This window comes from Bison bison, unplaced genomic scaffold (assembly GCF_000754665.1).
Source record: "Bison bison bison isolate TAMUID 2011002044 unplaced genomic scaffold, Bison_UMD1.0 scf7180017864065, whole genome shotgun sequence".
NCBI classification, from domain to species: Eukaryota; Metazoa; Chordata; class Mammalia; order Artiodactyla; family Bovidae; genus Bison; species Bison bison.
This window is the reverse complement of record NW_011494637.1, coordinates 1,382,642-1,395,658: the sequence shown is the minus strand read 5'-3', so window position 1 is coordinate 1,395,658 and position 13,017 is coordinate 1,382,642. Positions and strand designations below refer to the sequence as shown.

Below are 13,017 nucleotides of genomic sequence, written 5' to 3'. Positions count from 1 at the left end.
CCCTCAGCCCGCGCCGCCGGCTCCCCGAGAAGACGTGTGTGTCTCTGTCCCAAGCCCCGCCCGCGCCCGCCTTGCCAGGCTTCCCCCCGGAGACGCCTTCGCCAGGGGGGGGCCCTGAGGAGAAGGCTGAGTCCTGCGGGCCCTGGGCGAGCGCACCGCCCGCTCCAGCGCGGGCGTCCGTGGGGAAGCCCTTCTTCCCGCGCCAACTCGGGGCGCCTTGGGGGGCTGTCTTCCCGCTGAGGACGGAGGGGACCCACGCTGTCCGGGGAACTCTTGAAGGGAAACCCTAGCGAAGCGCTAAATTGGTAGACCGGTGCCTGGTGATGGTGCTTGAGGTCAAAACAAATTCCCGCAGGTGGATTTGAACTTCTTTCGCTCTTGAATTTTTGTCTTCTAGATAATCTCTTTGGAGGTCTGAGATGAAAGAATAATTAATAGTGAATGATAGCAAGGAGTAAAACTTCCAGCATAATGAATTTACGATTCATTATGCAAAAACCTTCTCTCTCTCTCTCTCTATATATATGTGTATATATATATACAGAATGACCTAGCTGCATTTTTGTGAATAAAGCTTTGGAGGTGGCTGTTAGAATTGCTTGTAAACACTGTAGTGAAGAAGACTGGAAAAGTCCCCCTTTTCCAGGATTGTTAAGCCAAAAATTAAAGGTTTATCTCTGAAAATTAGTGGAAATGTACTGTGTGATTACAAAACATTACTCCTTGGGGAGTTTATTATGACAGATTTCCTCTAGACTGTGTGTTAATTGGTTTGGTGAGTTTTTTGGGGGGTAGAGGGAATTACTCTTGACTGGGTGTGCTTAAAGCACTTTTGATTGCCTCAATGATGGAAGGTGATTTTTAAAAAGTATGTAAGTTTTTACATACTGATAAACTCTTCTTGCATCAGTTAGTTATTAGACTAATGTTAAAATCGGAAACGTTCTATCCAACACTAGGAGGAATATGCCAGCTAACTGACACCGTTTGCAACAATGTAAAACCTAAGGATGTTGTCCAGTTTTTCCTACTTTTCTAACATGATGTGGTTTCTGATGAATGGGTTATCTAATTAAGAAAAATATATAACTTTTTGTGAATATTTTGAATCTTTTTAGGTGACAATTACACAAGATTCATTTTCTAACACAAATCTAAACTAAATCAGAAAAATATGAAAATTTCCAAAATTCATGCTGTCCATATTTTACAGGGAAAAAATAGTCTACACCTTGTCTTGAAGACAGTTGTACGGATTTTAATTCAACATAATCTGATACGTGGATAATTCTAAAAGAAATAAATTTACAGTAAACCTATATATGGGCTTCCCCAGTGGTACTAAGTGGTAAAGAACCCGACTCTCTGTGCAGGAGGAGATATAAGAGACACAGGTTCTATCTGTGGCTTGGGAAGGTCTCCTGGAGGAGGGCATGGAAACTCACTCCAGTATTCATGCCTGGAGAATCCCATGGACAAAGGAGCCTGGTGGGCTACAGTCCATATGGTCGCAAAGAGTTGGATACGACTGCAGCAACCTAGCACCCACACATGCAAAGCTATGTAAAGGCAAGAATTTAAGATCTAAAAGCCATCAGTTAATTCTGACTTGTTCTCTAACAGATGATTATATAAATAATTTTGTTTGAATGAACTATATTTAGGCAGTTTAGTTTGGGGTTTAGGGACACAGGAAGGAAGATTCAACATTTATTCGTAACTGGTAGTGTCATGGAGAATATAAGGTAGTGTCTAAAGTGCTGTTTCTCATACTCCAGCTATTGCTTTACCCAGTGCAAATAAGTATAACATAAATAATTAAATCCATGTACTCTCCTGAGAAAAATACTTGATGTGTTAAAACCATGTGGATAATGTACAATATATTATTCTGTACTCAACTAGTTGCATTGCCTAATTCTGTCAGTGGGTATATTGTAATAAAAATCTTAATTTTGGACTTGGTTATGTTGAATAATGCCAAAGGTAAGTGAAAGTGGGAGCAGTTGAAGGAAGGTCTTGGAGTGTTGTGTTTCCATTTCTGATTAAACTTTGGAGCCAGGAAAGGCATTATAGTCTATATCCAATGATGTACAGAAGATTAAAAATATACACTAATATATATCTATGGGGATGATTTTATTTTTTGTTTAAAGACATGTGTGCTACTCAGGTGGTGCTAGTGGTAAACAATCTGCCTGCCAATGCAGGGGACACAAGAGATGCGGGCTCGATCCCTGGGTCAGGAAGAATCCCCGCAGGAGGAAATGGGGGTGCGTGGGGGACCCCCACGGCAATTGATTTTCTCACTACCAATAAAATTATCTTCCTTTACCTTCTCAAAACTCAAGATTCTTTCTTGTCACAGAGACTGTTTCAAAAGTACTACATGTCCCAGTTGGATTATTACTAATATGTTTAATGCCCTGACTCAGATAGCTACAGAAACAACTTAAGTAGGTGAAAAATTATTTTTTTTTGAGGAATATGGAGAGGACTTTAAGATAATATAAACCAGAATAAAAAGCTTAAGAAAATTCAACTAAGAATAAAATATAAATTTTGGCATTTCTCTTAAAATTATATTTCACCCTTTTAAAATTAACAATGTTTTGTGTTTAAAACTGAGTTTTAATAGTGACATTTGTGGTATCCTATATGTCTGTTGTATTGAACTAAATTTAGGTATTTCAGTAGTATCAGATGTATTCATGTACACCTAGTACAGGCGTGTGTGCGTGCTAAGTCACTTCAGTCCTATCGGACTCTTTGTGGCCCCATGGACTGTAGCCCTCCAGGCTCCTCTGTCCATGGGATTCTCCAGGCAGGAATACTGGAGTCAATTGCCCTGCTGTCCTCCAGGGGATCTTCCTGACCCAGGATTTGAATCCAGGTCTCCTTGGATCCTGCAGTGCAGGTGGGTTCTTTACCACTGAGCCACCAGGGAAGCCCTAAAGTACATGGAAATACATATATATAATTATGTTGCCAATATTGAAATTCAGACTCAATGTCTTAAAAATGATTTTTAGTGATCAAAAAAAAAAAATAATAATTCAAACAACCTTTTTTGTACTTTGTTTAACTTAACATCTCTTAGAAAACTTATGAATCTGCGTGTGCAGATCGACCCTACAGTTATTCCTGTCTAGTATTTAATGGATGTACATAAATTCTGTAGATAGTCTCCAATAAATGAGCATACAGTAGGTTTACAGATAGTTGCTATCATTAGGAGTGTTTGTGTCCATATGACTTTATTTGCATATGTAAGCTTATATGTAAAGTAAAACTATTACAATCTCTGAGTGGATTTTCTAGTTAAAAGGTTTGTAGAGGGACTTCCCTGGTGGTCCAGTGGCTAAGACTCCGCATTCCCAGTGCAGGGTGCCTGGGTTCCATCCCTGGTCAAGGAACTAAATCTCACACGCGGTATGCCTCAGTGAAGACCAAGGATCCCACGTGCCGCACTGAAACCCAGCACAGCCAAATAAATAAGTACATATAAAAAAGAAAGATTCGTATATTGTGAATTTTGCTAGGTATTTCCAAATTGTTTAAAAGAAATCACCGTTTTACACTTCTGTCCACCATAGCAAGGCAGCAAAGAGCTATCCTACTCCTGTGAGCTGGAGAAATGACAAAAGGCATCCTCCCCAGAACTGACCCAGCTTTCCACAGCAAAGCACCTACGGGGTTTGCCCTCTCTCGCTGCCTCGTCCCCACCCTAAACTTACTGCCTTTAAACAGTGCACGAAGTGCCCAACTGTCCGTGTGTCCCTGCCCGCACCAACAGCATTTGTGCGTGTCCACATTCCCCCCGTGTAGCGTAAAATATTATTGCCTTTCTGATAGATGAGAAACAATATATTTTAATTTTTCAAATGAATTTAAGAAGAAAACCCCTTCACTTCTCACTTTATCGTGCTTTATTTCCATGAAAGCAGATTCAGTAATTGAGTATCTACTGTGTGCCCAGTACTGTTCTGGGTGCCAGGGATACATGAGTTAACAAAAAAATAGAGGAAAAAAGCCATCATGAATGTACGGTCTAACTGTACTGTTTGACCACAAGTCTGCATATTAGTTTCAAAGCTTGTATATAGTGAATTTTAAAGTCTCAGAATTTATATTTCAGTTAAATATACTGTGTATTGTCTCTTGCTTTGCCATTTCAATAATTTTAGATGAGAAGCAACCCTACATCTCAGTCCCCAAAGTAGGCTGAAAGCTGTTGATGATGATGTACAATTGTGTCACAAAAAAAGTTCTCCATTTTTGCATAGGTTTCTTGTAATTATGTACAGTTCTTCTTTGGTTCCAAAGACTCCAAAATGATGACTCTGTGCCCTTTTCAACTTTGGAACTATTTCTAAGGGTTTTTTGAAGTCTGCATTTTTTTTTTTTTTAAACCTCCTGGCTTTATTGCTTGAAAATGATTCAGTGAAAGCCCTTTGTATTAAGATATGCAAATCCATTTCTACCTCCAAACCTCTTTGAAAATTCAGAAAAAAAAGTTCTTACTTGATAGTGTTTCATATTCATGAAAACCATTTCAGTGCAGAATACTTTATTCTGTTAGTTTTTATTTTTTTGATCAATGGAAATTGTTTCTTACCTGCTGTTTCTTCAGCTGTTAATTGTGGTCCATTGCTTATATAGTGTTTCTGTTTTAATTTGAATTTAATGAGCTCATTTTAAATGCTTCTTTGTAGTAATCTGAATGGCTCCTCTCTTAAGTTTTGTGATATTAAAGACATTGATTTATGTTGCAGCTCACCTTCCAGGCTTATTTACTTATATGCTTGGCCCATGTATTGAGACCACCTTAGGACATTTGTATTTTTAAGAGTATTGATGAGTTCTTGATGATTTATCGAGTTGACTCTTACTGTAAGATTTGAATAGGGTTCCCCATAAAGGATAACATTAGAGACTTGAGCATCAGAGAGAGAAAAATCTCTATATACAGTATATACAAACCTTCCCTGTCCCTTAAACCCCCACCCTTATCAAATTAGGAGAGGAAAATAGTAGTGATTAGGAAACTAATATTAGTGTTCCAGTTGAAACATGTTCTTTATTTATCCCTGTAATTGATGAATGCGCCAGTTATCCCTATGAAGTTTCAATGTGTAAATACCATCACCTGAGATGAACCCCTCTGCAACTATATAATCATTTTTTAAGCTTATTGTTCAGAGTAGATTCATTTTCCAGAATATGGGAAGAAAGGAAAGAGACACCCGAGATTCACCTTGTTATTAATAACGTGGAGAAAGAGGACGAGGTTTGGGATGTGTGTGTTTCTGAGGAAAACCTTGGCTTTTATCATCCATTTGTACTCCCCTCATTTTCTTCTTCCCCACGTTCTTTGATTCTGTCAGAGCTCACAGAAGCAGCTGCTGTCTGACTAATTAAAGAGGTGAGCTCTTTCCTTGCTTGCCTCTGGGCTTTCCACGGGGCTTGGCTGGTTATACAAGTGTTCCTGAGGGTTGTGTCAGGAATTGTGTGACTAAAGAGACCAGCCCTGCTGTGGCTCCTCCCCTGGACTCTCTCTCTCTCTCTCTCTCTCTCTCTCTCTCTCTCTCTCTCTCTCGGGAGTTGTCTGCAGTAAAACTCAACTACTCATAGGCCCAGCCTCTGCACTTTGCTTTCAGGGTAATATGGTCCTGATTACGTTTTCTTCCCTTGAGTCAAGAGTTTTGGGGAGTGAAGACCCTTGAGCTGGCTTGAGGATAGGACAGGAGTTAGGCTTACCTGTCTGGAGAAATATAAAGTCTCAAGAACAATAATTCATTCTCTCAGTCTTCTCTCTGCCCTTGAACTCTGGCCTGAAGTCCTTTCCAGTTCCCTGGTGAGTCCTTATGGAGTGAGAGGTTCAGGTTTAAGCACAACTGGGGCAGCCTTTTCTGAGTTGCTGCCTTTCCGGGATGCTGATCACAAGCAGATGTGGACTGCACACGTCAGTTGGCATCCACTAAGTCTGGTTATGTGTGTGACACTACGGAAAGATGTTTTTAAATGATTGCCTGAATTCACAGTGGTGGGTGGGAATTGTATGTGTTTCACTGTGCAGTCAGTTTGGACAGAGTTACATGATATAAACAGGAAGTAGTATATAGTGTATATAGTGGAGGTCTGACATTTACTTCCTACTATTGTTCATTGAGGAACTGGTGACATGCCCAGTTACTGGTAGGTAAGGGAATTTCTTCCTTTACTGTGGTCCTTTCTAGGGTTTTCTTCTTTTTTATTTCCCGCATGTGTGTGTGTGTGTGTGTGTGTATGCGTTTGTTTTTTGCTTACTGCTTGCAGAGTTTCTTATCAAGTGTGTTGATTTTCTTTTCTCCATCAGCTTGATTTCAAGAAAGGCATGAAATCATCTTATTCACAGTGTATGATGCTGGAGGTTCACGCTGGGTCTGTGTCCTCGCCATCATACACTGGCCGTGTTGGGCACTATGCCATGCGGCAGCACATTTCATAACTCTGCTGGAGGGGAGGGATTGAGGGGAAGTTCTGGAATTATTTGTATTGGGGGTCTAACACATAAAGAACTTCTCTGTTAAGTCCAGTTATGGTTGTCACAGTTATTCATGTATAAATTTATTAGATATCTCTTCTGACTTCTGTACCCAATTCAATCATTTTATCCTCAGTAGAATACAAGCTATGCCTGTAAAGTTAGAGGAAGGTGGAAATGCCACTTGAGGTCTGGTTTCTGGGATGACATGATTGTTTTTTTGTTCTCAACAAATGATGATAACAGGATGATTAACATTAATGATCTAAGACTGATAAATATTTGCAAATTCTTTGATAGTTAAAAAAGATTTTTTTGTAAATTAGTGTAAGAACTTTCTTACCATAAATGAAAACTGTAGCATTAGGTGCCATTTATATATGTAAAAATCCTGGGATGTGTACCTCAAAATTATTACCTTGGGTCTGGGATTTTTTTTTTTTATTATGGTTTTCTGTGTTTTTTCAGATCTTCAACATTAAGCATGCAAGTATTTTGGAAATAGAACAAAATGCAGTGTTATAAACCTAGGCTTAAGGACAGGATAGATGTATCATTGATTAAAATATATATAGAACTGATTATACTTTTGTGACAAATTGTCAAATAAATTAGCCATGGTAGCGTACTTCTAGTAATTTCATGTTCTGATCAAAAAAGTAGTGTTTCCAGAAAAACAAATATTAGTAGCATAATTTCACTAGCTTTTTTCCGATAGTATTGTATACCATTGAGGCATGGCTCAATCACTGTATTAGCTTCCTGTTGCTGCTGTAGCAAGTTAGCAGGAGTTTGGCAGCTTAAAACAACACAGATGTATTCTCTTACACTTCTGGAGGTCACATGTCCAAAATGAGTTTTAAAGAGCTAAACTCTAGGTGTTAGCAGGCCTCGTTCCTTCTGGAAGCTTCCGTGGTGAGTCCTCTTCCTTTTGTCCAGGCTGCTGGCTCCGCGGCTCCTGGCTGCCTCCCTTCGTCTCTGTTCTGTGGGTCGTGCCTTCTCTCTCACTGTAGTCAGATCTCCCTTTGCCTTCCTCATATAAGAGGGCTGTGGTTACATTTAGGAGTCACTAGGATAACCTCCCATCTCAAGATCCTTACTTTAATAGACCCTTTTGCCATACAAGGTCGCCCTTACAGGTTTTAGGAATTAGTATATGGACATGCCGAGGTGGTCTGTCCAGCCTACCACAGTTACCATGAAGGCCTTCACCGTTTGGAATCTGGTTTTCAGGTGTCTTCTTATGAACTAAGGATGACCGATACAGGACATTGAATTGACAGCTGTGTTACTTGATCTTTCCTCTTCTGGGGTCATTTAGTGGCCATACCGTAATGTTACACATGGGGAATCCAGCATTGTGTGAGCGTGTGTGTATGTGTCTGTATGTGTGGGCTGGTTGATAAAGCTGGCCAAGGACATAACTCACTTTTCAAGGTGGTTTTCCCAGGTGACAAAAGAACATGTGGCCACACTCCAGGACTGAAATGGTGAACTGCATCGGGGTGATTTGCTGTACCGGGTTACTCATTTGTATCCTGTAGAGCAAGGGAAGCCTTGTTATGCTTTTGACAGGAAATATGACTCCATGCAACAACACATGATCAGGCAAAGTGGGAGCAAATAACCCTTTTATGTACATTTTGACTTCTGATTCACCAGTTCACTATGAATGTTAGACACCTAATGCTCCTGTGGAATCATTTAACATTGTCCTGCCCTTGTAAATAATAATTAATAGGGCTAGGTTGGAAATACACAGTTAGAAGTTTTATATAAATCCCAGTAAAGTTATGAAAGGCAAGAAAAGAATTTGGTTCATTTTTAAAAAGATGTCTGTGTGGAATTTGGGTTTCATGAAGCACTTTCAGCTGAGATATTTGGAAAATATTCCATTATGCATTGTTAGTTAGGAGAAACTCTAAAGGAAGTATGGAATACATTTATTAAATAGATGCAGAATTCGATTTGTAAGAAAACAAGAGAGTTCATTTTTATTGGATGAAAGAAGAAAATAAATGTTCATGTCAACAAACATTTACTGAGACCCTAAGTTATGACCTGAGATACCTCCGAGTCTCCATAACAAAGTGAGCATGTCATGATTTCTTGAAGATGCTGTGTACACGGACAAAGTAATGATCAGCCACAGCAGAAGCTATAATGGAAGTGTGTATTTGTGTGATGAAGCTGGGGGACCTCCAGAGCAGAGGTGGTATTTGAGCTGACCTCAAACCAGAGGGCCTGGGGACTTGGAAGCAGAGTCTGAAGGGGAAGTGCTGCTCAGAGGGAGTGGGATGGACAAGGATAGGGCATAAGAAGGGGGAGAACAATCAGGGGAGGAAGATCAGGGCCTGTTTGGAAAGTTCAGGTTTTGTTTTATAAGTAATGAGGAACCATTAGGTCTTAATGCTAAGAATGGGCCTGTTCAGGTTTATTTTTAGAAGCTTTGGCAGCAGGGTTATGTCGTCTCCCTCATTTACTTTTGACTGACACAGGAATTACAGCAATACGAATCCGGTCTGTCCCAGTTTAACAAAGAGTAGCATGTCTGCAACAAGTGGACACTGTGTTGACTTGTAAGGCCCGTTGGGGCAGAGGAAGCAAACAGCTGAAGCTTGCCCTGGTCAGTGGCAGGTGAATGTTGTGAGTCAGGCCTCCTCCGAGACAGCAGGGAATAGCAGAACCGGTGGCTGAAAGTGAGAAGTGAATTCCAATTAAAAATAAATGAATAAAATTGACATCAGCCAAATTAAATGGTGGGAGTCCAATGCACCGCTTCCTACGTCGGAGCTTTAAGTGATTCAGATGATTAGCTATGCCTTGATAGAATAGACAGATCCTTCCAAAACTCTGTGTTTACAGATTATTTGATGGACTCATTCTCCTGTTAAACTTTGAAGACCTAAATCTTTCCATTTTAATGTTACGTGTTCATTTACCTGCCTTATTCTTGAGGAAAGGAGGATGTTTCAATTATATTATGTATGCTTCATACATAATAAATAATTGTTGAATGAATGAAAGTATGAATCAGAGGAGAAATGGAGAGCAGACCATTGTCTTGTCTCTCATTTTGTCTTCTCCAGTCACGCTTCCTGTTTGCCTTGATGATGTTGCGTTACCTGATGTATCTTGTAGCCCCCAAACCCAGCATAATCCCAGTGAGTGTTGAAATGGATGAAAACATTAATAAATAGGGTAGTAACTCTTTGGTTTTTTATTTTGGTAATTACTAAGTGTATTAAAGCATTTCAAATTCTGATACAATGGTTCATTAATTTTGAGAGAGAAATTTTAGTCACATTTTTCTCTGTAAAAAAGTGGAGCTTGCGCAGGACAATCATTTTTTTTTTTTTTACCCTGTCCTTTGCTGTTGTTTCTCTCTATTGCTTCTCTAATGCTTGCCCTTAGAGGGAGGCCATTACATTATTTTAATTCTGGAACCAGCTAGGATTTTAAAGTAGTTACTCTACACAGGATGTTTAAAGTATAAATTACATGAATGCATTGTCTCTTTTCCAACCTTTAGCTTTTAGCTTTACAACAAATTTATTTTTGCATCATTGGGGTCTGTATTTACTTGTTTCCTTAATGCAGTTTTTCTCCATGGAATACTCTCAGTAGAAACATATGCTCGAAGCTTCAAAGTAATTACAATATCACTAAAAGCTTCATAATCACATTACTGAACCTAAATGTTAAAAAATTCGATTTTCCTTGATCCAATCATTTCAATTTAATTTTAGGCTACTGCATGATTGATTGAGGAAACCTGGCAGGCCAAAGTCATGGAGTGTTTATAATGTCTAAAGCCTTGCACACAGAACTACAAGGCAATTTAATTTGAGTGGAAATTCATTTTAATTATTCTGAGGGGTTTTTTAATAGGAAAAATGGATTTGTTCGTAAGCTCTTTGTATTTGACTGACTCTGAGGTCATCTATACAGTCTTCTATCTAGAGTATTCACTCACCTCCTCAAGTCCACTGGATAGAGACCTTGGATGACACCAAAGTCCTAGTTCTAAAACAAAGAAGTGAAGCTGGGTTTTTTTTTTTTTTTTTCAGAATTATTCTAAAGATGTTCTTTCATCTTATTTATGAGATAGGTTTAAATTTTAACCTTTTTAAAATGTGGGTAGTTCAGTTCCATTCAGTCGCTAAGTTGTGTCTGACTCTTTGTGACCCTAGGGACTACAGCCCACTAGGCTTCCCTGTCCATCACCAACTCCCGGAGCTTGTCGGTGATGCCATCCAACCATCTCCTCCTCTGTTGTTCCGTCTCCTCCCACCTTCATTCGTTCCCAGCAGCAGGGTCTTTTCCAGTGAGTCAGTTCTTCCCATCAGGTGGCAAAAGTATTGGAACTTCAGCTTCAACATCAGTCCCTTCAGTGAATATTCAGGACTGATTTCCCCTAGGATTGACTGGTTTGATCTCCTTGCAGTCCAGGGGACTCTCAAGAGTCTTCTCCAACACCACAGTTCAAAAGCATCAATTCTTTGGCATTCAGCTTTCTTTATGGTCCAACTCTCACATCCATACATGACTACTGGAAAAACCACAGCTTTGACTAGACGGACCTTTCTCGGTAAAGTAATGTGTCTGCTTTTTAATATGCTGTCTAGCTTGATCATAGCTTTTCTCCCAAGGAGCAAGTGTCTTTTAATTTCATAGCTCTAGTCACCATCTGCAATGATTTTGGAGCCCAAGAAAATAAAGTCTGTCACTGTTTCCACTGTTTCCCCATCTATTTGCCATAAAGTGATGGTACTGGATGCCATGATCTTAGTTTTTGGAATGTTGAGTTTTAAGCTGCCTTTTTAACTCTCTTCAAAATATTTGTATCTGTTTATAGTAAACGAGCACAACTCCAAAAGTGGCTTTGCATCAGGCATTTATTCTGCCTCTGTGTAATTAAGTAACAGCATATGCCAGCAACATCAGTTATACATGAGAATACAGAACTCTATGAATAAACATATCTGCCTTGTCCTCATGGCTCACGGTGGGTGGGCAGAGAAATGGTCATCCATCAAACTCATGTCTGTGGTTATTCTCAAAAACCATTTATTTTTATTTTTAATGAATTATGGAGAGAAGTGAATATGAAGTTACTTTCTGAAATAATGTGGATTTTCCTAATTTTAAGCACATTTTAAAAATATATACATTGTAAAGCAGTAAATCTAGAATATTTATTGATCATATATGATATGCAGCCAGAAATCTAGAAATTAAACTACTTTTATAACTCTGCTTCTAAATTATTATTTCACCCTCTTTTTCAAGTTGTTCCTTTGCTTTTAACAGAAAGTAATAGATAATAGGGTGTCTGGTGCCTCAGTGATAAAGCAATCCATCTGCCAGTGCAGGAGACGTGGGTTTGATCCCTGGGTTGGGAAGATCCCCTGAAGTAGGAAATGGCAGCCCACCCCAGTATCCTTGCTTGGAGAATCCCATAGACAGAGGAGTCTGGTGGACTATGGTCCATGGGGTCGCAAAGAGTCAGATACAACTAAGCAACTGAGCACACACACGATAATTAACAGGTCTTTGGCACTGTCATACACAAAGCACCAGGTGGAACTTGAATCTTTTTTTTTTACATTTCTGAAGGTGAATTTTGAATCTTACACACTTTGCTTACACACTTTGACAATGGAAATTAAAATATTTCTCAACTCTTTTATTCCCTGACTCTTGCAACTTTTCCTGCTTTCCCTCCCCATTGGTAATTTATAAATTATGGTCTTAATTTTATAAATAATGGTCTTCTAGCTATTTTTCTGCCTCCATGAGTATAGGCTTATTGTTTGTAAATTGATTGATAGATTGATGGTACTTTAGAAAATCAGGCTTAGAATAAAAAAAAAATGTGTATACTTTTTTTTTGTGGCTAGTAGCACTCCTTATTCATTTCCTTCCCCGTCTTGGCCACATCTCAATTCTCCCTTCCCCCTAAACTAGACTGGAACTGTTGCATATACTTAATACTTTTCTTCTTCACACTGAAGCGCAGTGTAGTGGTGTTAATGGTTTCCCTTCATAGGAGTTTTGCTATGGGGGAGGTGGAACTGAAGAGTAACATTTTAATTTTATGTTGAGACCCAAGAGGAGAACTCATAGGTTTAGATTCTAGAAGGTAGGGAAATGACCCTGTTTTTTACATTCTCATGTTAATAATTTTTTATTGCTTCTGTCAAAGAATCTAGGATGAGTAGCTTCAACACTAGAACATCTATGTAAAAGTTCATACTGGAACATTAAGTGTGGGGATGGTTGCCCTAACTGGGCTTTATATCAAGTATCATGAGTGGTTCTTCCCAGAAATAAGCATGTTGGATCTGGGAATTGATATTTAGTCTCAGTTCAGTTCAGTCACTCAGTTGTGTCCAGTTCTTTGCAACCCCATGGACTGCAGCATGCCCGGCTTCCCTGTCCATCACCAACTCCCGGACCTTGCTCAAACCCATGTCCATCGAGTCAGT

The 13,017-nt window shown here is 39.4% G+C and overlaps 1 protein-coding gene across 7 annotated transcripts in view; it reads left to right on the top strand.

Moving 5' to 3' along the window:
• Positions 1–13,017, top strand: part of PARK2 (parkin RBR E3 ubiquitin protein ligase) — a 1,245,124-nt gene that overhangs the window by 349 nt on the left and 1,231,758 nt on the right. The gene's annotated exons all lie outside the window — the stretch shown is intronic.